The following is a 26,918-nucleotide window of genomic DNA, read 5'->3' on the forward strand; positions in this document are numbered from 1 at the left end:
GGCCAGTATTCTGTATGGAGCCTTATATGGGGGCCAGTATTCCGTATGGAGCCTTATATGGGGGCCAGTATTCCGTATGGAGCCTTATATGGGGGCCAGTATTCCGTATGGAGCCTTATATGGGGGCCAGTATTCCGTATGGAGCCTTATATGGGGGCCAGTATTCCATATGGGGGCCAGTATTCCGTATGGAGCCTTATATGGGGGCCAGTATTCCGTATGGAGCCTTATATGGGGGCCAGTATTCCGTATGGAGCCTTATATGGGGGCCAGTATTCCATATGGAGCCTTATATAGGGGCCAGTATTCCATATGGGGCCTTATATGGGGGCCAGTATTCCGTATGGAGCCTTATATGGGGGCCAGTATTCCGTATGGAGCCTTATATGGGGGCCAGTATTCCGCATGGAGCCTTATATGGGGGCCAGTATTCCGCATGGAGCCTTATATGGGGGCCAGTATTCCGCATGGAGCCTTATATGGGGCTCAGTATTCCGCATGGAGCCTTATATGGGGGTCAGTATTCCGCATGGAGCCTTATATGGGGGCCACTATTCTGTGTGGAGCGATTCACCGGTTTCTGAGCTATTGTGGAATTTACAATAGATATCACTCATGAAGTGAAATCTTTGCATTGTACTATATATATATATATATTTCTCCGCCGTATCTCTGCATCATGAATCGTGGTATGTGTTAAAGGGGCCCACTGAGACTCTTTCGCCCGGGGCCCAGAAAAACCTGGAGCCGGCCCTGGTATACACATATATATACACAGGGTAGTATACATATATACAGGGTAGTATACATATATAGTAGACGTTGTTGGGCAGCAGCCCGCTCCCTGTGCCATGTGAGGAGAGTTGGGCACCATTCCTGTGACTTTCTGACTAATATTGAGCAGACATCGCTGAGGTGAGCGCAGTCCATTGACAGTAGTGTGAGGTAACCAGTGCACATGCTGCCCATGACAGAGACAGCTGCCATTCATATGGCTGGTACATAATGGCAGTGCCAGTGTGGATGCACAGCACCTTTGTTACCACTGATGAGGCAGCAGTGACTGGGAGAGGCGCACATATCGCTCTCCCTCCCGCCGCCATTCCTCAGCACGGCCAGGCTGTAACCCGATCCTGAGCGGAGGGAGGAGGACTGTCTTTCGCTCCCTCTCTCTTTTCTCCTCTGGATTTTTTTTTCTGTTTCCTGTCTGGTATTGTGCTGGGGAGCGGATGTGTGCATCGCCCACAGGTGTGTCTGTGCCTGGCGCTCCACGTTCAGGGTAAGGGAATCGCCTCCCAGACATGGGCGCCGCCGGCTGACTGCTGCTGGACCGCACAGACCCGGGTGAGTGGCGCCTGCACGGCTCAGGTGAGATGGCTGCCATCACCTGTTGGAGCGGTGGGCGCTCAGTGCGTGCGGTGATGTGGACGGAGCGGCTCCCGCTTCTTCCTGGACTTTGACATGAACTTAGTGCAGTGTATAAGCCGCCTGAGGCTCCGGGAACACGGGCTGTGGGCGCCAACTTGTGCCGGGAACTTAGTCCTGTGGCGGCTTACCTGCAGCCTGTGGTTCCATGGGAGCTCGGCTGGGGGGTGGGAATGGCAGGGACGTGTGCTCTGAGTGATAACGTGTATATGTACTGCGCCACTGCCATGGGAGGTGTCCTCACTGTGATACCATATATATAATCAGTATGTACTGCTCCACTGCCATGGGAGGTGTCCTCACAGTGATGCCATATATATATATATATATATCAGCATGTACTGCTCCACTGCCATGGGAGGTGTCCTCACTGTGATGCTATATATATATATATCAGCATGTACTGCTCCACTGCCATGGGAGGTGTCCTCACTGTGATGCCATATATATATATATATATATCAGCATGTACTGCTCCACTGCCATGGGAGGTGTCCTCACAGTGATGCCATATATATATATATATATATATATATATATATATATATATATCAGTACGTACTGCTCCACTGCCATGGGAGGTGTCCTCACAGTGATGCCATATATATATATATATATATCAGTACGTACTGCTCCACTGCCATGGGAGGTGTCCTCACAGTGATGCCATATATATATATATATATATATATCAGCATGTACTGCTCCACTGCCATGGGAGGTGTCCTCACAGTGATGCCATATATATATATATATATATATATATCAGCATGTACTGCTCCACTGCCATGGGAGGTGTCCTCACTGTGATGCTATATATATATATATCAGCATGTACTGCTCCACTGCCATGGGAGGTGTCCTCACAGTGATGCCATATATATATATATATATCAGCATGTACTGCTCCACTGCCATGGGAGGTGTCCTCACAGTGATGCCATATATATATATATATATATATATATATCAGTACGTACTGCTCCACTGCCATGGGAGGTGTCCTCACAGTGATGCCATATATATATATATATATATCAGTACGTACTGCTCCACTGCCATGGGAGGTGTCCTCACAGTGATGCCATATATATATATATATATATATATCAGCATGTACTGCTCCACTGCCATGGGAGGTGTCCTCACAGTGATGCCATATATATATATATATATATCAGCATGTACTGCTCCACTGCCATGGGAGGTGTCCTCACTGTGATGCTATATATATATATATCAGTATGTACTGCTCCACTGCCATGGGAGGTGTCCTCACAGTGATGCCATATATATATATATATATATATATATATATATATATCAGCATGTACTGCTCCACTGCCATGGGAGGTGTCCTCACTGTGATGCTATATATATATATATATATATATATCAGCATGTACTGCTCCACTGCCATGGGAGGTGTCCTCACAGTGATGCCATATATATATATATCAGCATGTACTGCTCCACTGCCATGGGAGGTGTCCTCACAGTGATGCCATATATATATATATATATATATCAGCATGTACTGCTCCACTGCCATGGGAGGTGTCCTCACAGTGATGCCATATATATATATATATATATCAGCATGTACTGCTCCACTGCCATGGGAGGTGTCCTCACTGTGATGCTATATATATATATATATATATATATATCAGCATGTACTGCTCCACTGCCATGGGAGGTGTCCTCACAGTGATGCCATATATATATATATATATCAGCATGTACTGCTCCACTGCCATGGGAGGTGTCCTCACAGTGATGCCATATATATATATATATCAGTACGTACTGCTCCACTGCCATGGTAGGTGTCCTCACTGTGATACCATATATATATATCAGCATGTACTGCTCCACTGCCATGGGAGGTGTCCTCACAGTGATGCCATATATATATATATATATCAGTACGTACTGCTCCACTGCCATGGTAGGTGTCCTCACTGTGATACCATATATATATATCAGCATGTACTGCTCCACTGCCATGGGAGGTGTCCTCACAGTGATGCCATATATATATATAATCAGTATGTACTGCTCCACTGCCATGGGAGGTGTCCTCACAGTGATGCCATATATATATATATATCAGTACGTACTGCTCCACTGCCATGGTAGGTGTCCTCACTGTGATACCATATATATATATATATATATATATATATATATATATCAGCATGTACTGCTCCACTGCCATGGGAGGTGTCCTCACAGTGATGCCATATATATATATATCAGCATGTACTGCTCCACTGCCATGGGAGGTGTCCTCACAGTGATGCCATATATATATATATCAGCATGTACTGCTCCACTGCCATGGGAGGTGTCCTCACAGTGATGCCATATATATATATATCAGCATGTACTGCTCCACTGCCATGGGAGGTGTCCTCACAGTGATGCCATATATATATATATATATATATATATATCAGCATGTACTGCTCCACTGCCATGGGAGGTGTCCTCACAGTGATGCCATATATATATATATATCAGCATGTACTGCTCCACTGCCATGGGAGGTGTCCTCACAGTGATGCCATATATATATATATATATATATCAGTATGTACTGCTCCACTGCCATGGGAGGTGTCCTCACAGTGATGCCATATATATATATATATATCAGCATGTACTGCTCCACTGCCATGGGAGGTGTCCTCACAGTGATGCCATATATATATATATATATCAGTATGTACTGCTCCACTGCCATGGGAGGTGTCTTCACAGTGATACCATACATATGTATGTGTGTATGTATGTATACATACATACTCTGCCCCCCTGCCATGGGACTTGTCCTGTCTGGCACTCAGGCTGTGATCTGCTATTCTTAACCATTATGATAAACATTTGTTTGCTGCCATGTTCATTGTCATCTGTGACTTGTCACATTGTCTATATAACTACGAAGGTTTTTGTTCAGTCATATCTGACCATGTTGGTGTCTGGAAGAACAGTTATTTCTTTATGGCCATTGTTAGGTAGGAATTTTGTCTGTTCTTTACTATACTGACAGTAGTATATCCTGCTATAGAGCAGGATATATATATATTACATGGGGTGCGACATCGGGGGTGCATGTTATTAACATGGTGTATAAAAGTTACAATTATAAAGGTGGTAAGGTTATCAGATTGGGAAGGTGTGAGAATAAGGGTGGGTTCTGTGTCAGTGGTGTTTCGGATTGAGGGCCATGCTCTTTATAAAAGGTGAAGAAAGAGACAGGCAATAATTGGGGAGGCAAATGATGCCGAGTGCAATAAAGTGAGAGATGAATGAAGGGGCGTGCAGTGACAGGGGCAACAAAGGGGTGTGCTGTAACGGGGGGGGGGGGGGGCAGTGAATGAAGAGGCGTGCTGTAATGGGGACAACAATAGAAGGAGCATGCCAAAATGTGAGGGACGAATGAATGGGCGTGCCATATTGGGGGCAACAAATGAAGAGGTGGCAGCCTGGGGGGGACACAAATGTGGGGGAGTGCAATCGCAGGGGGGCAAGGTGACAGATGTAGGAGCGTGCAGTAACGAGAGTGATAAATGAAGGGGTGTGCTGTTGTAGGGAGCAACAAATGAAGGGGCATGCAATTGTGATGGGGGGCAACGAATAAGGGGGTATGTAGTGGGGGAGCGACGACTGACAAGGCAAACAATAACAAAACGATTTCTGTATGATGAGTGTACAATTGTAAAGGATTGCCATTAAAATGGGTGAGCGTTCTCTGTGAAGTCTAAAAATTGAAAAGAATATTTTGTAGTGTTTAATATCTGATGTTGTGTACTCCTCATTGTTTTGGATCTGATGCTGTGTAGTCCTTGCTGTGTTGTGTAGTCCTTGCTGTGTTGTGTAGTCCTTGCTGTGTTTGTTTTGTAGGTTAAAGAAAGGACATCTGTGATCTCTGTAGACATGTTTGGTCTTGCTTGTTTTTTGCCATTGCTGGCATGAGTAACCCCCAATTTTTAAACTTTGCAGTTTGTTGAGAACGGTTGGATGCAGATCAGATATACATTGCTTTGGTTGTACTGATGGGGCTTGAGCAATGTACAGTTTAGTATTGTTATGCCGAAGAATCTGTTTTACTGTTTCTTGTGTTGGAATTTTAGAATGTAATCAAGTTTTGAGCCCCTAGGAGAGCTGTCTGTACAATGCTCCAGGGCTCTGGATCTGGAGGAATTTAAGATTTAGATTAATACCAGATTTCATCCGCTCTATAAGGTAGGGTGTAACGAACAAAACTCCTTTCTGTGTATTTTTTTTTTCCTGTTTAATTACACCGAACTATGACTACATTTTTTTAAGCCTGGCTTGTGTTTTGTATCTACAAAATACTGTATAATCTAATCTGTCAAATTCCAGTAAATATAGTATCCACAGTCATGTTAATGAGGCTCTATTAATTGTTATCACTTTTAATCTTAATTTGCTTCTCATTATGGCTAATAGTGCGGTGTGAATACTGGATGTGAATCATCTCAATGAAAGTTTGTCAGACTGGTGAAATACACAAAGGTCTCCTACATTTGTGGAAGTGGTAGAGACGTTGTTTCCTTGTGTGAATAAACACTTTGCAACATGTAACTTATGAGTTCACCCTAAAAATAGAGCTACACTGCAAATTAGGTCTTGCAACCTTAAAGGGGTTGTCCACTACCGAACACCCCTTACTAGTGGCCTCAGGGTGCATCATAAATAAAATAAAAAAAAATCTATACTTTAAATGCTGGACTGCCGCTGCTCCTGGTTTCAGCATTGTCTCCCGCTGGTCATCTGACACCGCAGCCTTCACATTTAGATATATATTTTTTTTACTTGAACATAATTGTAAAGACTGTCACAGATAGGCTGCAGCGTTTACGTGATATTGTTCATGTAAGGAAAAGCAGCACATGAGTGGGAGGGGAGTATAGATTTTTTCCTCTTTATTAGTTTATGCAGGACTTTTTTCATTAGTAAGGGTTTGTTCAGTGGAGAACCCCTTTAACGGTATGTGCACCCATTGTGAATTTGCTACAGATACTCTACTGCAGAGGAAAACCGCCACAAAATCTTGCAGATTCTGCAATTGATTTCTCTTCTGACTGGGAATAGGAAAAATGGTCCTCTCCTCTCCTAGTGATTTCTCTAGCCCATTAGGGCTTCTAGGCTTTCTTGGTAATGAATGATCCATGACAAGTGATTCCTAGAGGCTCTGACTGGCTGTAGCCATCATATGGGAAAGAAGGTTACTTATTACTACAGGTTGTTGGGATGACTCGGGGCTGGAATTGAAGCCACTGGCATCAGAAAAATAACCAGCTGAAGTATCTATTTTTTTTAGTTCTTCACTTTGGGATATTGCTTGGGGTCTGCAGAGGACGTTTAAAGGTAATCTGTCAGCAGGTTTTTGCTATGTAATCTGAAGACAGCAGGAGTTAGAGGCTGAAACACAGAATTCAGGAATGTGTCACGTGTCAAAGTACATGCTGTTGTTTGCAAACTGTGAAGGATTTATCACTAAGAGATTAACATTGCTGGACTACACCAGACTGGCAACTAGGCACCTCACTGTCTATGGACATTGTATACAGAGAGCCTGGTGTGGGCGGGGCTAGCTTCCTCAGCTCTGCTTCATTCTAAATCTAAAAGCTCTGATTGTGTCAGAACAGCTGCTCCCAGTAATCTAAGTGATACATCCTTGGATTCAGCTTCTCTTTGCCTACATCAGGCTGCTCTCAGATGAGGTAGCCAAAACCTGCTGACAAATTCCTTTTAAGGAACTTCTCAGCATAGTATGTGAATTGCGAATTTAGGCCTTCCAATTCAAGTTTACATATGGGGAAAATCCTCAGTTATAATGCAGATGAAATTGATGTAATGCGGATTTGAAAAATAATCAAAATGGGTCAATTTCTGAACTGAAAATGAAAGCAACTTATGGATGAGATTTTTTCCACTGTGCTAGTACTTTATTCTTCAATGGATTTTTCTTGTGGAATTCCTGACAGAAAATCGTTGAATTATCTCCAAATTCTAAACCTAACCTAAGGTTATGTGGACATGATGTCTTTTCTGGGTCTGCTGTAAAAACCCGCCTGGAAAAGCGCCGTAAAGACGCTCAAAAGATTGAACATATGCATTTGTGTCAAAACAACTTATGTTCACTTTTTTGATCATCTTTTAACCACTTCAGGTTTCAAAAATCCCTAAGCTGGTAAAAGAAGTGTCTCTGCCATCTTCCACTTAGAAGAAGCATAAACTAAAGAAGTCTATGGGGAACCCAAAACAGAAGATGACTGGCGTCTTTTGTAAAAACACGGCATAAAGCACTGATGTTTCCTGAACAGTGTTCCGCTTTAAAAACTCCACTGCTTTATCTGAGTTTAAAAGATGTCCTGTGCGCACGTCCGTATGGCTCATTCAGACATATGTTTTTTAAATGTGTTCTATCTGTGTTTTCACTGCTAGACATTAATGGTTAAATGTTCTATGGTGCTTTTGACATGTCCATGTTTTTCTTTCTTTTCTTTTTTTGCGGACTGTGTAGCCACAAAAATATCTAAGATGAGTCTGTTTTTGATCAGTCACAGATCAAAATTACCCATCCAAGTCTATTGGTCTGTGACAGTCACAGACAGCACATGGATGGCATCAGTGTGCAGTCCGGTGTGGCCATTGACTAACATCTTAACGAGTAAGAGAAGCTTTTCACTTTATTTTTTCCTAAGTGAAAACCTTTGATGAAACACTGATGGTAAAACATGACTCGATGAAACTTGGGATGAGTTCCTGTGCTGCAGATTTTGTTGCAGAAATTTCTGCAGCTAAAGACCAATTCCAGTCATTTGACTGTAGATGTTTCAGATAAATGGGAATAAATGTTGCAGAACGTCCCACAACAATATCTGCAGCCTGGGAATTCACCCCCAGGGTACAGATTTTGTCTCTGTAACTTCTACAACTTTCCCATTTATTTTTCACGACACCATTCTGATGAATTAAACCAATTTTAAGGCAGTGTGCCCACGATGCGTTTTTTAAGCGTTTCCGCAGCGGCAAAAGCACTGCAGAAACGCTTAAAATACGCTTGGTAGAAGGTCTGCCATGTTCTCCAATGATAATCCGCATGTGCTGTGCACATGCAGCGGAAATTACCACTGCGGATTATCATTGCGGAAAAAAACGCAGCACTGCCAATTATTTTGCGGAAGTGCTGCGTTTTCGCCGCCATTGACTTTCATTGGAACATTTGGATTCTGCATCACTGCATATGTACATGCGGATATTAAGCGTTTCAATGTGCGGATGGTACCCGGGTGTGGAGGACAGGAGACTCTCCTCCGGACCTGGGTACCATAGAACCTGTAAAAAAAAAAAAGAATAAAATAAAAAAAATAAATATTATATTTACCTTCTGATGGCCCCCGGTCTCCTTGTCTTCGCTTGCCGGCAGAGCTCGGTAGACTGAAGGACCTGCGCTGACGTCAGTCATGTGACGGCAAGTCCTTCAGTGTAGTGTACCGCGAGCTGCCAGCATGCCAGGACGGAGCGAAGCAAGACTCCGGGGGGCCATCAGAAGGTAAGTATAGATTTATTTTTTATTTTTTACCATTCTTTTACTATAACTTGGTCACAGTATATAAATCCATGCTGTTTGCATGGATTTACATAGTGTGACAAGTTGACAAGCACTTTCCAGGTGATGCTAAAATCGCTTGGAAAGCGCTTGACAACCCGCATGCGGAAATGCAAGTGAAGAACGCTTCACTTCCGCATGTCCCTCGCAGGAAAACGCATGTACAATCCGCATGCGTTTTTTCTGCCAGGGAGATGCAGAAACGCTCAGGAAAAAATCCGGAGCATTTCTGCATCGTGGGCACATAGCCTTAAGGCACCGGAATTGCTGCAACAAAATGTGTTGTAGGAATTCACCCCAAGTCTCAGGCAAACGATGATTTTGTACTATTTATCTGGAACACAACCACTTTGGCAGTCATTCAATGCAATGTCATGTGGCCAAATTCACTGTGTAGCCCTAGCCTTAGATGTGGCATATGGAACGCACATGCTATTACTGTTTAATCAGTAGGAATTCAACCACAGAACTACACCCCCCCCCCCCCTCTGATCCCTAGAGGAAAGTTTTACTGCACTAGGCAAGGGGCAGTGTTGCATACGTCTGTACACCCTCTCAGTCCTAGAATGGGCAGCAGTCCCTTTTCTGTAGGCCTAGTCAGGTGTCCCATGATCGGACACATACAAATCAGACGGGTTATCCTCGGTCAATTCAAGTTACTTTGCTGGGGGCACTGCTTTGTGCGTTGACACTATGGTCTTGTGATGATGCGAAACTGCATGGCTTCATATCATCTTGACCAAAACATGCTTGTGGTCAGATTGTAATATGGCTGTGGGATTACAGAAACAGAATTTGTAATGAAAACCTTCTGTAATGTTCGTGTTTTGTTTTTTATTCAGAGCACAAACCCTATTATTTTTACTTGTTGGCTACACTCCTGGCCAACCCCTGAAAATGCCAGGTTTAAGAGCAAATGTTTGTATTGTCAAAATTGTTGTAGCCATAAGTCTTAAAGAGAACTTGTCACCAGGTTTGCCCCATATGAGATACGGCTACCACCTTTCAGCCCATATATACAGCATACTAATATGCTGTGCATAAACCCCCAATCATGCAAAAAAAGAAAACCCCTTTTATTCTACTTGCCTGATGGGCAGTCGGGGCTCATGGGTGTCGCTGGTCCTCGTCCAGCACCTCCCTTCTTCTTTTGATGCCGTCCTCCTTCTGTCCTTCGTGTGGGTGACTCGTACCTATGTCATCCACACTCTGTCCCCGGGATCACTCTCCTGCGCAGGCGTACTTCTAATACTGCAGTGTGCATGTGCCGGGGCTCTTTGACCTTTCCAGGCGCATGCGCACTGCAGTACTTTGCTCTGCTCTGGTCAGGGCAGAGAAGTATGTCTGCGCAGGAGCATGATGCTGGGGACCCTGTGTGGATGACATAGGGAAGCGTCATCCACACGAAACACAAAGATGATGGCATAGAAAGAAGAGGGAGGCGCCAGACCAGGACCAGCGACTACCCTCCCCTCGGCCCAGACCGCCCCGCAGGTGAGTATAATAAAAGGTGTTTTTCTTGTCTTGCAGGTACTATCGGGGGCATATATACAGCATATTAGTATGAAAGCTGGTGGGCATATCTCATATGGTAACAGGTGTCCTTTAACATGTACAGGTATCTAGTTCCTAATTGTTGCTTCAAGTCGTATGATTAATACAGGCTGATCAATATATGATGTTCCGTGGTTTGATGTCTGCTGGCAGAATACAGCCTGCAATCTGCTGGACAGCACTGTTTTTCTGAAGAATAATATAAAATATATAAGAATAGTATAAGCATTTTCAGATTTCTTCCAAAGCTAAAAGGAGCAATTCCTTGCAGATTTATAAACTTTCAATGGCTCTTGCTTGAAGACTAACTGAGCCTGTGGGTCCTTATTCTCAGTATTCTGCCTACAAAGCTAATTAAAAACAGCTACATAAACTGTACAAAAAGAAAAATGTCTAGGAATTTTATCTTTATATATTTTTGGAAGGGGTTTTCTTGTCATTGTAAGAGATGGCCGATTGTCAACATACTCCGTCACTAATGCTCACATTATGCTATGAATTTTTAACTGATTTAGTTTCTGGACATCTCGGCGTATAAAGCCTTCTTTTCTGGAGTGCTAGAAATTCAGATTGCAAGAAGCATAAAGCCATATACTAATGAGAATACTTGATTGGCTTGTAATTAAAAAGGTTGTTTCCATATAAAATCACCTTATAACACACACAATGATTTCGCCATGTGTAAATATGTGTTACACACTTCCTTCGAGATCAATGGCTAAGCAGTTCAGAATCTTAATTATTCATGTAAAGCCATCCTAAGGGCAGGTTCACATGTGTATAAAAAATGTTTCAGAGTTTCATCCAGTAAATTCTGATTTTTTTCTCACTTGTCATCCGTGTGCAGTCCATATGCAATTTAGTTTTTTACAATAGCAACTATTAATAATTTAGAAGGAATTAGTGCATGCTGCAAATTTTTTTTTTTTTTTTAAATTTCTGATCTGCACTACCCTATCGAAAAAGACGGCCAGCACTGAGACTGTAAGTACAGTCGTATGAACAAGTCGTAAGTAGTATTTGCACATGGCATTTTTTCAGGAGGGTTCCGCCTGAAATCCAACTAAAAAAGTGCTAAAAAGGCACAAGAAGGAATGAACCTAATAATGCACAGCAATGTCAAAACCACTTGCTATGCATATGTTCTATCTTCTGTAATGTCTTTCAACAGCTTCAGGCTTTGAAAGCCATGAAGTGGCTAAAAGAAGCGACCGGTCCATTCTTCTTGGAAGTTGCCAGTATGTCATATGTGGAATTAAAAAAATTAAAAACCCCTGCATCAAAAGGTGTCAGAAAAGATACTTCAATGAAAACATTGTTGGCGTTTTCATGAAGCGCCTTCTGCTTCAAAGACACTGTGTGCATGTACCCTTACTGATATGTGGAGGTCCAAATGCTGAGGCCCCTACAATCCGGAAGCTGACGGCTATCTCAGCATTCGACGTGCCTGAGTGTTACGGCACTATAGAAGTGAATGAGGTCGCATTGCGAGGCCATCACTGCAAGCAAGTCGCAAAATATCCACCCAAGTCTGACTTGTTTGTCATGTAGGTGTGCTGCGATGTAGCAACGGTACCAAGTGAACGTTGGTCGCATAAAGGCTGTCACAGCCAAAGTCGCGGTGTAGCCCAAACCTCAGTGTTTTCCTGACCTTTTCAGTCACCCACCTTGCAAGAAAGGTGCCCATTAACCAAAAGCATTGCCTTTATAATTTATTTCTCACCGGATGTTTACTTTGTGGCTTTGTCTGCACCTCAGCTGAACTACCAGGTAATGTGGTTTGTGAGGTTTATTGATGCTCCGTGTTGCATGCATTATATATAACCACAGCTTCCGTTTAATAGTCGCAGAAGCTGGATGGTTTGCTTGGCTCCTCGTCAATCTGTATGAATAATTCTATGTTCGAGATACATAATTTACCATTCATATATTGCACTTAAACGTTTTAGCCTAAATATTTTGCTGACTAATTTTTGATCATTATTTGCAACTTTCTTGGTTTTGTGTTTTAATTTTGAGGATTATCTGGCTATTATGTAATAACATTATGTAAATAACACTAATGTATTATTGAACGTTGTGCAACTTTGTAATAACCCTTATGGATTTTCTATATACAGTTTTTAAAGGAATTTTCCATTTATTTTTTTTTTTTAATTCCCAGGCTTACCTAGTGTAAAAATAGCAAAATGAATTTGTCAGCAAACGCTACTCTAATGCTGCCTCTTTATTGCCAGGCCTTTGTTGCCAGGATCAGTAGTAATGTTACATCTACTGCTCGTGACCGCTGCAGCCAATCACTGGGCTCAGCAATGATGCAGATCTAGTTGGCACAAGAACGTTGAGCCCAGTGATTGTCGGTTGCATCAATATAGTCGCTGCAGCCAATTTTGCGCTTGTCAAATTCGATAGAGTACAGTATGAACTTTGTCATGATCTATAATTATAGTCGCGTGTCTTTCGATTATCCAGAATTTTCATAGAAGAATAAAACTGTGAAGTGAGGCTGTTGGTCAGAGACACAAAGAATTAACTGTTTGGTGTTTTTTAAGTAATGTTATAAGGAATTGTGACAGGAACATTTTTAATAATTTTTAATAATATTCTGAAGGGCTGCATTCTTCTCATGGATCATCAGGGCTTAGGCAGGGGCATAAAATTGCTCATCTTACCAGCAACACATAGGACATTAATATGCAGGGTGTTTCTGACCATCCCATATGTTTATATTGACAAAGCTGATATGAGAAGATGCAGGAGGTGTCAGATGTTGCTTGTAGTCTACTATATTCTTGAGCACATCAGAAAAGACAGATGCCACCAGAAAGGAGCGCTAATAGAGCACAGCAAAACAGTATGAATTGTTCCTAAGCTAAAGGAATACGACATTGTTTTGTGCTGGCAAGTTTCCTTTTCAGCATTTCTGTACGCTCAATTATCCGGGATATGAATCGGTCTTTGCCAGTGTTGCTGATATTTGACTAATCCACAAGGAAAGTTTGTTTTGATGCATTCACATTCTGATCCATTATTGGCTTCCTGACAGTATAATTTGTAAACCCTTGCACTTGTTCAGCTCTGTGGGAGCCTTTTAACCCAAGGTTTAATTGTCCTGCGAATTAAGTGCATTCACATTACTATTGTATGAGGCTGGCCGAATCGATGTGCGCATTCCAAAGGCTTTTACTCCTCATTGTGCAAACTAATTCAGAAAAAGAAACATCGTTCTTGTCGGAATGAATACATGAACATATCATAGGCTAGTGGAAACAGTTACACTTTTTATTCTGTTATAGTCCTCAGAATGATGCATGAGAAACGGGGGTGATGGGTTAGGAGTTGTCGATGTGACTGGTCATTCTTGATAGGTCCATAATATGTACTTTACCATTCCGTAGCATTATAACATTATATATGAAAAGCACATTTTGCCTATGCCTAATCAAATGAATGTTTTCTTGTATTTTAAGCATATTGGTTACTAATAGGACATAGTATAGAATAGATAAGTAACTTGTAATCACTCTTTTAATACCTGGTTTCTTATTACTTTTTGCAATGATATGCCACCATGTGATTGTGGAAGCCAATCGTTGGCCTTAGTTATTATAGTAGCACGGATGGCATGTGACCACTGTTGGCATGTCATCACTGCAGGGAGTAAGCAGAGATCGTGCGGGAGCACAGGGCATAGGTTACTGATTTATTTTAGAATCTTTTTTTTTTTCTTTATTGTGGTTATTTAATTGCATTTGTGCACACTTTTTCTGTTTTTTTTTCTAGCCCTATAGAGAGGCTTATATGAAGGAATGAACTGGAGTATAAGTTGGCATACATGCAATGTGTAGGAGCATGTTCACACTGGCCATTAAAAATACACAACCTAAGATAGAAATAAAATGACCATATACCCTGCTGAGTAAAAAGCAATAGTGCATATTAATAACATAGGGTATTTAGTAAACACTGTTTGGTTAAAAAAAAAAGCGTAAAAGTCATCCCACCAGCGCCAAGGTGTACCTAATCGGGACAGTTCTAACCTCTAGTGTTAAAACCTTACCAAGTGTAAAAAAAAATAAATTACCTCAATGTGAATAAGCGCCAAGCAGGACCGGTGCCCAACTGTGGACACCCAGCAATCGGAAGCTATATAAACGTAATGCTCACCTCAAAGAAAAGGGAGGTCACACTCTTGTGTGCACTCAATGAAAGAACCTAAAGCAAAACCAAAAGAAATAAGTTGGTATACATGCAACGTGTATGAGCATGTTTACACTGGCTGTGCATGTATACCAACTTATATTCCAGTTCATTTCTTTTGGTTTTGCATTCCATGCACTCCACGCTCCACGGCGGGACTTACCAAGGTATAATGCTATTTACATGTTTGCTATCTAGTCTACCTATCTGCTGATCTGATACGCCACATGCCAGTATGATGTGATCACTGTGTTAGTTCCCTATTCATGCCACTTCCCTTTGTGTATTTTTATTATATGCACGCTCTGTCTATAATATACAATTGTGCTATATATTTATACTCATACCTTATTAGATCTTGACAATGATTTTCAAACTCTTGGTTCATATATAAATGTGAAGATTCAAGTGTTTTGAATAGTTTATGGTACATATATACACAATCTGCTGTACTGTACCCATTAGGGCAGCACGGTGGCTCAGTGGTTAGCACTGCAGCCTTGCAGCGCTGGGGTCCTGGGTTAAAATCCAACCAAGGACAACATCTGCAAGGAGTTTGTATGTTCTTCCCGTGTTTGCGTGGGTTTCCTCCTGGTTCTCCGGTTTCCTCCCACATTCCAAAGACATACTGATAGGGAATCTAGATTGTGAGCCCCGATGGGGACAGTGCCCATAATGTCTGTAAACCGTCTGAATTGTGAAGCGCTGCCGAATATGTTGGCGCTATATAAGTGAAAAGATTATTATTACTACTGTTGGAAGTTGACTATCCAATTACATTGTCCTCATCATGGACAGCAACATATCACTAGGATTTATGAGTTGACTATTCAATGCTCATCATCCTCATTAATTCATGCAGTTATCACCGTTGTGAGTTGATTATTTATCCAATCACATTGTCCTCACCGTTAGTAGTATTACTATTATTCATTAGGTGACTCTATTCCATTCATTGTCCTCATTAGTGAATAAAATTAGAAACATTTATGCGTATAGTTTTGCAATTTGCACTTTATCTAATGAATTGACTACTTTTCCAATTCCATTGTCCTCATCTGCAAACGTTTTGATCCACATCATGATATATATCGAAGGATATACCATGTAGACTCCAGCCATGTGTTTTTTTATTTAGTTTGTCTCATTGGTTTTAAGATGGTGTATGCGCCTGTATCCTCTTAGCCACTACATACCTATTTGTGTGTTTTAATAACGTTTTGATACTATTTCATTGGACCTTATTCTGACTTTTTTGTTTTGTTTCTGTTTATTCCTGATTAGGTTTGTATATCCAGGCGATGTCTATCAGTTACCATTAAGCCTTTATATTGGACGCATGCATACGAGTCTTTATTTTCTTGATACGCGTACACTATCTGTTCGTTCTTTTCTGTAATTTGTTTAACAATGTACAGTATATTGAGAAGTTCTGCAGGATTAATATCTGCAGAAAGCCAATTTATGCTGCGGATGGAAGTGCAGCTATCACCTTTTGCAAAATAAAGGATGAATAGTGCGGATTCCACGCACCTTTCTGTGAAATATCAGTAGTAATAAATATCAAGGTGGGTATCCTGCCGGAGGTCTACAGTAGATATTTTCTGGGGAATGTTGCGTTATTTTTAAAAAACGACTCCATACATGGTGTAGAATAAGAATCCTGCCCACATCGTTTTGGTCCAGAAAAAAATAAATATTCTTAGTGCTGAATGGCAGCAGTCTTGACCACTAGGGCCAAGAAGAGGAAGACGTACAGTTGAAACCCATTAGAAAAAAAGGATAAGTTTACCAGTAGATGTTGCCTTTGCCAGGTTGTAAGGAAGGATAATTATGGAAACACAGCTGTTCAGATGGCAGTTTACATGCTAAATCCAACCTTCCATTTCTGTTACTCAGAGTTGACATAGTTTCTCTTTATAAGAAGGGATATGGTTGGAAATCTGTTACTATAATCCCTACTCCTGGTCTATTTTAAGTGTATTCTGCTTTTCCTTATGCTGGTTAAACACCATGATACAATTGGAAGGTATACATTGGTTGAGATTTACTAAACAAAATGCGACAGAATTGTGGCTGTTTGCGGCAAAAATAAACATGCCTTGCTACAGATTTTTTTTTATTTTTGGGAAGACTCGCTAGTATTTTGACAATGTCTAGAAAGGTTTTTTTTTTTTTATTAGGCTGTGTATTTATCACATCAGGCTTTGGCTGCATTTACACTGAAAGCTATTTGTGAAGGAGGGTTCTTAAGATATCTTTCAGGGTAATCAGGCTGCCGTTAAACTAACGTTCATCAGGTGAAATAATCTTTTGTGCTGTACAAAAGATCATTGTACTCAGCGGTGCATCATCCTGTGCAAACAGGACTCTGAGAATCATGGCCGCCCATGAGCACTGAGCAATCGAATACACGTCGCTCAGTGTGTACTCTTCCCTTTAGTCTGCCTGGGTAAGTAGGCTACTAAATGACTACTGACCAGTAAAGGTTTACCATTCAGCGGTTGTTTAGTGCAGTCGGTAAGTCTGTGTCACCAAACCCTTAGTTTGTGTTTTTTTAAGCTAGATGCAAGTCAGCCAGATCATAGTGGATACAAAAATGCTCTTTTATTTTCTCCCAGGCAATGGTCTTGGGCAAGATCACGACGTTTCATAAATCTTGTGATCCAGTATGCAGACCAGCTCCTCCACATGTCTGATGCATCAGACACGTGGGATCGATCCCATTGCTAACATTGCTATCATTTTCTCTTATCTGTATATAACCAAAACACCAGAAGGAAAGGACAGTGCAGCACTAGAAATATGTGCACCCAACCTTACTGGTATGTGTCGATTGGTGCACAGTAATCCAAGCAAGGTGGTTTGAAAAAGAGAAAATGGCTAACACAGCGGAGCATGCATGCATTCCCAGTAAGGAGAAGGGAGTATGCTGCTGCCAGATATCTACCTATACCTATCACCAATGCTGGGCCGCCTTTTTTATTTAATAAAAGAATGGGCAGCCCCAGACTGTTGATTTTTGTAAATATAGGTTATTGAGAAAAAGCGAAGAAAACATTCCCCCCCCGGCCCTGAAAGTTTCATACATTTTAGCAGAAGTTGAGCTTGAACTTCCAGGTTGTGGGAGCCGTACACTGAAAGTGCAAGATTTTGCTTGTTGTAAGATCTATCTCTTTGCAAAAAATGTTGCGGCACTCCATTAGTTAAAGAGTGAGATCTCTTAATAACACATGACATCTCGTCCTTTTATTGCCAGAGCAGTCACGTAGGGTTGTGGAATCGTGTTCTGTATGCTGGCGTCTCACAACCTGTAAGTTTAGCCCGATTTTTACTAGAAGCTTGGGCCTTTTTGGAGGACATTTAGGGGTGTTCTGGGGGGTGTTCTGCACACTTTTGGCAATAACTATTTAGAAATATCACAAGTTACTGAATTTTAATCTATACATGATCTCTTGTTCTTTAAAGAGAGTAGACCTCTTATTTTAATATCTAGATTTTTATGATAATTTTATAAAGTTTATCTGAGCTCCTACATGTACTATTTGAGTGCAGATGATAAATAGGTGATAGTGTCAGGGAATGTTGCTTCTTATGATTATTCCTGCTCCCTGGCTTCTGCTGTGTAACATTCAAGAGTGGGGTACGTTAGTAGTATTAGCACTATGTGGAAACTTTATATTCAATAATGACCTAAGTCGCATCACAATTATGTAATGCAATCTCAGTATCTGGGAATAGTAACCCAGCCTAACATAGATGAGGATGTGACATACATAGTAAATTTGCTGCTCAGAGCTCCCTAAAGGTGATGGTCGGATATGATATAACCCATGACAGGGAGTTGGAAGCGAAAGGCTTCCTGGAAACAATCGTATAAAATCCCAATCAGAATAACCCTTTCAAATGGATCTGTACCATGTTATGTGCAGACTTATGTAAGAGCAGAATAGTTTGGGGACAGGTTAGCGCTCTTATTTGACGGTGAAACATATTCCTAAGCCTTTTGGCTTCACATCAAATTTACCTTTTTTGTATGAGTGATAGGATGTTGCGTACCAACATAATCATCCACGGTCTGCGTACAGAACTGCATAATGATTCGGCTACCAGCAATAGGGAACAGTTTCTGTAGAGATGCAGTCTTTATACACTTGGATCGCTCAACACTTTGGTCAACACACTTTTCATGTATGAGGTTCTGAGTTTAGTAAAAAAGTCACTTTCTCTTTTCAGTTTGATGTGCCTAGCATCGTTATCATGAGTTTAGTGTATCCAGCTTTAGAAAAATCTTCTAGAACTTGAGGTTGTGCTAGAACTGTCTAGAATTTCTTCTCCTCCCACATTCCTTTCCGGTGCATGCTTTATGTCTTAACATTGGATCAAGGACAATCCTTTATACAAACCAAGCAAACAAGCAGGAATTCACTTTCATTTTGTAATCTGCCCTTACCCTGGTAAAAGTTCATGAGTCAATCAACATCTTTGAGAAGTTGGCTCTTTCAGTCACTCAGTTTATGCAGTCACTCAATTTAAATAGCAGCGACAATTTAAAAGCATCAGTGGTTTTCTAAATAGGAGGTCAAGAACATCAAAAACTTAAGAGTACAGGAACATTGGTCTAAATGCAGGTAATAATTCATGTTGTTCTTGTAGACACCTAGTTTTTTAGTAAAACCCTATTTGGGCCCATTAGCTAATCACAGTGACCCTCTCATGTAAAAGTGAAGTGAAGGCCCACAGTTGCCTGTTCCATTTACTAGTCTTATTTTAGGCACAGAGAAATCAAATTCATTGTCAAAACAAATTCATTTGCTAACTTAAGCAAATGTTAAAACAATGAACTAATTTATGTTAGGGTCATTTATATCTGTTTGTTGTGGGCTTTATAATTGAAGAAAAATTGTAAAAATGCGCTTGGAAAAAAACTGATACCAAGCAGGCCCAATAATTAGATAGATTTTGAATTAACATTTTTCATGCCACCCATAGCTTTGTCCATACACTAAAACTCAGACAACCCTGCTCTTTACTCTTTTGTACTTCACAAATAATTCAAGCAAGATTTGCTGTCTAAAGTGAAAGGTGCTAGCTGACTGCTCATTAAAATTGCTAAGCCACCCGCGCCCCACCTTCACTTCGCTCACACACCACTCTTACACAGTCTGAATGAACACTTGCTGGAACACTTTCCTCTGTCGAGCGCAGGGCCCAGGCAAACCCGGAACCGAGGCGGAAAACTAAAGATCAGGGCACATTACAAAATAAAAGTATATTTGCAACGTTATTATTTTTTTATGAACGCATTTAAAAGTAATTTGTGGTAGTGGGCGACCCCTTTAACACAAGTGACCCATTGAGTAATAGTTTCCAGAGGGGAGGATAGATGCTTTAGCTATGATAAGTATGAGGTGTAGAAATAATTGTTAAATATGGTACTGAGAAATTCCACAGCACTGTGCAATGATTGTCACCTGTCCCTCATGTGCAGTGGATATAAATAGTGAACACACCCCTGTTAAAATGCCAGCTTTTTGTCATGTAAAAAAAATCTTACCAAGAAGAATCATTTCAGGACTTTTTCCACTTTTAATGTCAGCAATAATCTGAAAAAAAAAAAAAAAAAAAAAAATCAAGCTGAAAATCATTTTGAGGTGAAAAATAAAACTAAAACAATGTGGTTGCATAAGTGTGAACATCATTTTATAATTGGGGATGTGGTTGTGTTCAGAATTAGTCAATCATATTTAAACTCATGTTAAATAGTTGACAGTACACAAATGCCATAATTTTAAAGTGATTTTGATTAACCTCATATAGCGTTTAGCTGTTCTAGTAGGATTTTCCTGACATCTTTATAGTTGCATTTTGCAGCAAAATCCATGGTCCACTTACAACACAGCAAAGGGATCTCATTGTTGAAAGTTGTCATTCAGGAGAAGGGTACAGAAATTTCCAAGCCATTAGGTATACTACGGATCACTGGCACAACAGTGTCATTACCTAGAACTGGACATCTCTCAAAAATTGAGAAGACAGCAAGAAAATTGGTCCGCCTAGAGGTCTACTGCAACATTTAAGGAACTGCAATTTCTGGCAAGTACTGGTTCTGTACTGCATGACCTCACCCTCGCGTATTCTTCATATTTATGGCCTGTGAGGTAGGGTGGCAAGACGGTAGCCTTTTCTTACAAAGAAAAACATCCAGGCCCTACTAAGTTTTGCCAAAACTTACATAATTTGCCAAAAGCACGTGGAGAAACGTGTTATGATCTGATGAGACCAAGGTTGAACTCATTGGTTGTAGTTCCAAAAGCTATATTTGGCTCAAAGCCTTCACTGCGCATTACCAAAAGAACACCATACCCACAGTGAAGCATTGTGGAGTCTGCATTAAGATTTTAGAGCTGTTTGGCAGCTGGATTTGGGGTTTTAATCAAGGTGGAGACAATTATGAACAGTTCCAAATTTCAGTCAGTTTTGCATCAAAAACTTTTTTGCCTCAGCTAAAAAGATGAAGAGGAATTTTACCTTTCTGCACAACAGTGACCCTAAGCATACTTCCAAAACATCAAAAGAATGGCTTCATAAGAAGATCAAAGTTTTCATGACCCAGCCTTAGCCTAAACCTGAATCCAATTGAAAATCTGCGGCTGACCTGAAGAAGGTTAAACACAGCATATGCCTTCGTAATCTGACAGATTTGTAGCCCTATGCAAGGAAGAGTGGGCAAAGATTGCCAATTCTAGATGTGCCATGATGATATACTTCTTCCCAAAAAGACTGGATGCTGTCAGAAATTCAAAGGGTACATCAAAAAAGTATATATTTATGCAACCACACATTTTAGTTTTTTATTTTTCCACCCCCCAAAAAAATGTGTTTTTTAATTGTATTCTACAGATTACAGGTGACCTTAAGGCTATGTGCCCACGATGCAGAAATGCTCCGGATGTTTCCTGAGCGTTTCTGCATCTCCCTGGCAGAAAAAACGCATGCGGATTGTACATGCTTTTTCCTGCCAGGGACATGCGGAAATGGAGCGTTATTCACATGCATTTCCGCATGCGGGATGAAAAGCGCTTTCCAAGCGATTTTAGCATCACTTGAAAAGTGCTTGTCAACTTGGTCACACTATATAAATCCATGCAAACGCAATGATAATCCGCAGCGGAAATTTCCGCAGCATGTGCACAGCACATGCGGATTATCATTGGGGAACATGGCAGACCTTCTACCATCCTATTTCTGCAGAGTTTTTGCCGCTGCGGAAACGCTTAAAAAACCGCATCGTGGGCACACAGCCTAAAGGTGGGAAAACTTCTGAAATTATTCTTCTTGGTATGATTTTTGTTTACATGACAACCTGGCATTTTAAAAGGGGTGTATAGACTTTTTTTTATCCACTATATGCTCAATTAGCATGAACTTTGTGTATCCTAAGGCCATGGTTGAATATGGTGCATTTGGTAAAGATTTTCTATATTTTAGACTTGTAATTCTTACATTTAGGTACATGTAGATATTCTTTGTGCTTGATTCTATAGGAGTGCCTGTGAACTGGATTCCTTACAGAAGGCCGGACAAGCAGGGGATTTCCAGAATGGATTTACTCAGTTACGCTATCTATAAAATAGCCAGGCTTGTACTTGGGCACATCTGAGCTGACAGGCTTGTAAGGACATGCCTTAATTTTGTCTTACTGCTGCAATGCACAGATTTTGTAGTATTTTTACTGCTTTTACATTCCCACAAGCTAGAGTAATTAAGAGTTTCATTATATGATTTTTTTGCTAATTAATATTAATATTAGTGGTGCTTTTTTTTTTTATTTTAATATTGATTTTTGTTTATTTTGTACATGTACAGGATGGCACTTTCTGTACCATTGTGCAGGAAGGGGTGGTGGTCTTGTACCAGGCTACTGATGGCATGGTTCAGGTGGATATCCTTGTTGGATAAGTAAGCCTACTGCACACCACAGTGATTGTCCCACACTGCACATCTGTATTTCTGCGCGCTCTCAGGTAGCATGTTTTTTTAAAAGTCAACAATGTGCAATGCAAAAAGTATAGTTAATGTTTTACCCAAGGGCAGTCAGTGTGGCCGCACGGATCACCATTCTGCGGTGGGTACATTTGTGTTTTTGATTCACTCAAGAATAATTGTAAACCTGATCATTTTTCTGTATGCTTGGTTAAGATTATGGTGATTCCTTTCTATAGTACAGGTGTTTTGTGTTGCCTGTGTCTATAACCCTCATCTGTCACTTAAATACTGTGCTGCTCTATGATTGATTGACTTTAAAGATGCAGATGGGGGTCACTGTGCTTTGTCAGACTTCATTTTCAACAGTATCCGCCTATTTGAACTGGCCAAATGCAGTCAACCACATTTTGGTGCCCGAGTCAAATAGGCGTACACCGCTTTAAATAGTGTCCAACAAAGCACATAGTGACTCCATCTGAGCTTCAGAAACTAGCCTCTACAGAGCCATTGATGAGCGAATAAAATGTGATATGAACATACTCCAAGGAGTCTGCTGTATTCATGTGAAGAGCTGTTCCGCTACTGTCTCATTATTGGTTAATAGGTCACAGTCCATACACAGCAGCCGCTCACCTATTACTGGGGGGAGTTTTCTGGAATAGGTTCTGTTCACACCTATGTTTTGCAATTCTATTACTCTATCATTATAGGAACAGAGAAATTTAATTCATGCAGAGGATGGATTCATTAAAGGGGTTGTCCAGGATTGGGACAAAAGTCTTCAGTCACTCTGTGATTGTAGACTGCTAAATCGACAGCTTGGGGTGCGCTCGCTTTCATGATTTCCTGGTACTCCCTATGAGAGCAGGCTGTCATGTGACTACACATATGCACTTTGCATACTTGCGATAACATATCAACTAGACTCATCTGGCTTCTCTCAATTCGCTTTTGTTGAGAAAAGCCAAAGTTGTCTTGTTGGCACATGACCACAATTCTGCAAATCACAAACATGCAGTCATGTGACCGCCCTCTCACACTGAGAATACCAGGGAATCGTGACTGTGCACACCGCTCAATCATGACTCTGCAGTCACATTATAGTGACTGCAGACTTTTGTCCCAAGTCTGGACAACCCCTTGAAGGAACTGATGCATACATCACCAGAAGGACCCCATTGACTATAATTAATAGGATTTGTTCTTTTACCAGCTCTTGCACAGCATCTTCTAGTGACAAATTCTGGTTAAACCTTTCTGGCAGATGCATGTTTTTTTTACATCTTTAGGTAACCACACCTAATGAAATGTCCACGTGAATTGGATGCACAGAGGATTTTAAATATGGACATAGTCGAATACATATTACAGTACAAGTTTTGTGGAAGAGATTTTACTAAATTAATTACCATAATCCATCAGAATTTACATCAATTAATCCTGTGGATTTTCACCGTCTATTACAACCAGGGCTGTGGATTCGGTAAGCCAAACCTCCAACTCCTCAATTTCCATGACACTGACTCCTCGACTCCGACTCCCTCATACATGGCTCATGTTTAAGTGATAAACTTACTATAGCACGGATTAATCTCAGCTAAAAGTCTAGACCCTTAGATCAGGAATAGGACAGACATTTATAGGACATTTCATAAGTTTCCCAAATTCTTATGAAAAAATATTCCCCAGAAACAGCATTGAACTACTGTACCCAATTTATTATATATTTTAGGAGTCGGAGTCGGTCCATTTTATTCCGACTCCACCAAAATGGACACCGACTCCACAGCCCTGAATTTACAACCTTTGATATGCCAACAGTGGACCAGCAAGATCGGGAAAAAATGGAAATCCTAGAAATGTAAATTCCACAGTGCTTATACCTACTGGAACTTACTCTAGTGGAAGAACAGGAATCATGCTGATTCACAATAGTTATGTGCAAAGTCAGAATCTAGATAATTTACAAAGGTTCATTTTACTTCATAATCTTTTCATTAGAATTTCTCCATTCATACCTTTTTTGTAGTAAGGCTTTTTTCTAAAGAGTGATGAAAAACATAACAAGCAATATTTTGTTCCATGGAGAGAAATAGTACAATCATTTTTTTTTTTTTTTTGTGCGATAATGACTAGGTTTAGCCTTATGCCGTACTCTGATGCCAGTATTTTGTACAGTTTTCAAACTGTTAGGAGTGGACCCTACAGAGCTGCCCCTGATTCATCATTGTCGTTATGCCTTTTTTTCTGGCGTGAAAAATGGTTCTAATAGGGACTTTAAGTCCTTATTAAATTTGCGCTTTTTTTTTTAAGTTTTCTTCACTTGCTTAATTTTGTTTTTTTTTCTTCTTTTTCTACATTATGGATATGATTTTAGGTAATTCAGATGTTTTGACCAAATTCTGAAAGTTACATTTTTCAAAATGTCTGAAAATTAATGCGCTGTTATACTCAAGTACTCTAGTGGAGTAAAAAAAAATTTCTTTGCACAGTTAAAAGACTGACATGCTGTAAAAAGGCACAAAAATGCAAGACAAAAAAATATCTTTAATTTTCCTCCAATTCATCAAGCTATGTGTACTATTTTCAAGAATTTGGCACACACAAAAAATGGCAACGGATACCACAAGACAAAAAAAGTTACTTAAAAACGGCAAATGATGAATAAGCCCCAAAAACTACACTGCTCAAAAAAAATAAAGGGAACACTTAAACAGAATATAACTCCAAGTAAATCAAACTTCTGTGAAATCAAACTGTCCACTTAGGAAGCAACACTGATTGACAATCAATTTCACATGCTGTTGTGCAAATGGAATAGACAATAGATGGAAATTATTGGCAATTATCAAGACGCCCTCAATAAAGGAGTGGTTCTGCAGGTGGGGACCACAGACCACATCTCAGTACCAATGCTTTCTGGCTGATGTTTTGGTCACTTTTGAATGTTGGTTGTGCTTTCACACTCATGGTAGCATGAGAAGGACTCTACACCCCACAGAAGTTGCTCGGGTAGTGCAGCTCATCCAGGATGGCACATCAATGCAAGCTGTGGCTGTCATCGTAGTGTCCAGAGGCTGGACGCGCTACCAGGAGACAGGCCAGTACACCAGGAGACATAGAGGGGGCCATAGGAGGGCAACAACCCAGCAGCAGGACCGCTACCTCCACCTTTGTGCAAGGAGGAACTGGAGGAACACTGCCAGAGCCCTGCAAAATGACCTCCAGCAGGCCACAAATGTGCACGTGTCTGCACAAATGGTTAGAAACCGACTCCCATGAGGGTGGTATGAGGGCCTGACGTCCACAGATGGGGGTTGTGCTCACAGCCCAACACCGTGCAGGATGCTTTGCATTTGCCACAGAACACCAGGATTGGCAAACTCGCCACTGACGCCCTGTGCTCTTCACAGATGAAAACAGGTTCACACTGAGCACGAGTGACAGACATGACAGAGTCTGGAGAAGCTTTGGAGAGCGATCTGCTGCCTGCAACATCCTTCAGCATGACCGATTTGGCAGTGGGTCAGTAATGGTGTGGGGTGGCATTTCTTTGGAGGGCCGCACAGCCCTCCATGTGCTCGCCAGAGGTAGCCTGACTGCCATTAGGTACCGAGATGAGACCCTCAGACCCCTTGTGAGACCATATGCTGGTGCAGTTGGCCCTGGGTACCTCCTAATACAGTACAATGCCAGACCTCATGTAGCTGGAGTGTGTCAGCATTTCCTGCAAGATGAAGGCATTGAAGCTATGGACTGGCCCGCCCTTTTCCCAGACCTGAATCCGATTGAGCACATCTGGGACATCATGTCTCGCTCCATCCACCAACACCAGACTTGTTGCACCACAGACTGTCCAGGAGTTTGCGGATGCTTTAGTCCAGGTCTGGGAGAAGATTCCACAGGAGACCATCTGCAACCTCATCAGGAGCATGCCCAGGCGTTGTAGGGAGGTCATACAGACACGTGGAAGCCACACACAATACTGAGCCTCATTTTGACTTGTTTTAAGGACATTACATCAAAGTTGGATCAGCCTGTAGTGTGTTTTTCCACTTTAATTTTGGGGGTGACTCCAAATCCAGGCCTCCATTGGTTAATA

At 41.2% G+C, this 26,918-nt stretch overlaps 1 protein-coding gene across 7 annotated transcripts in view; it reads left to right on the top strand.

Moving 5' to 3' along the window:
* The first annotated feature begins 1,152 nt into the window (after window positions 1-1,152).
* Window positions 1,153-26,918, top strand: part of PLXNB2 (plexin B2) — a 279,450-nt gene continuing 253,684 nt past the window's right edge. For 5 of the 7 annotated variants that reach the window (XM_073652092.1, XM_073652091.1, XM_073652089.1 and 2 more), the window contains exon 1: window positions 1,173-1,344. The gene's annotated coding sequence lies outside the window, so the exon portion shown is untranslated. Of the gene's footprint in view, window positions 1,369-26,918 lie in introns of all 7 variants that reach the window. The other 2 variants (XM_073652094.1, XM_073652090.1) reach the window with 2 other exon arrangements.

The sequence above is a fragment of the Phyllobates terribilis genome, unplaced genomic scaffold (genome assembly GCF_046119375.1).
Source record: "Phyllobates terribilis strain yellow unplaced genomic scaffold, ASM4611937v1 Scaffold_11__3_contigs__length_659146591, whole genome shotgun sequence".
NCBI classification, from domain to species: Eukaryota; Metazoa; Chordata; class Amphibia; order Anura; family Dendrobatidae; genus Phyllobates; species Phyllobates terribilis.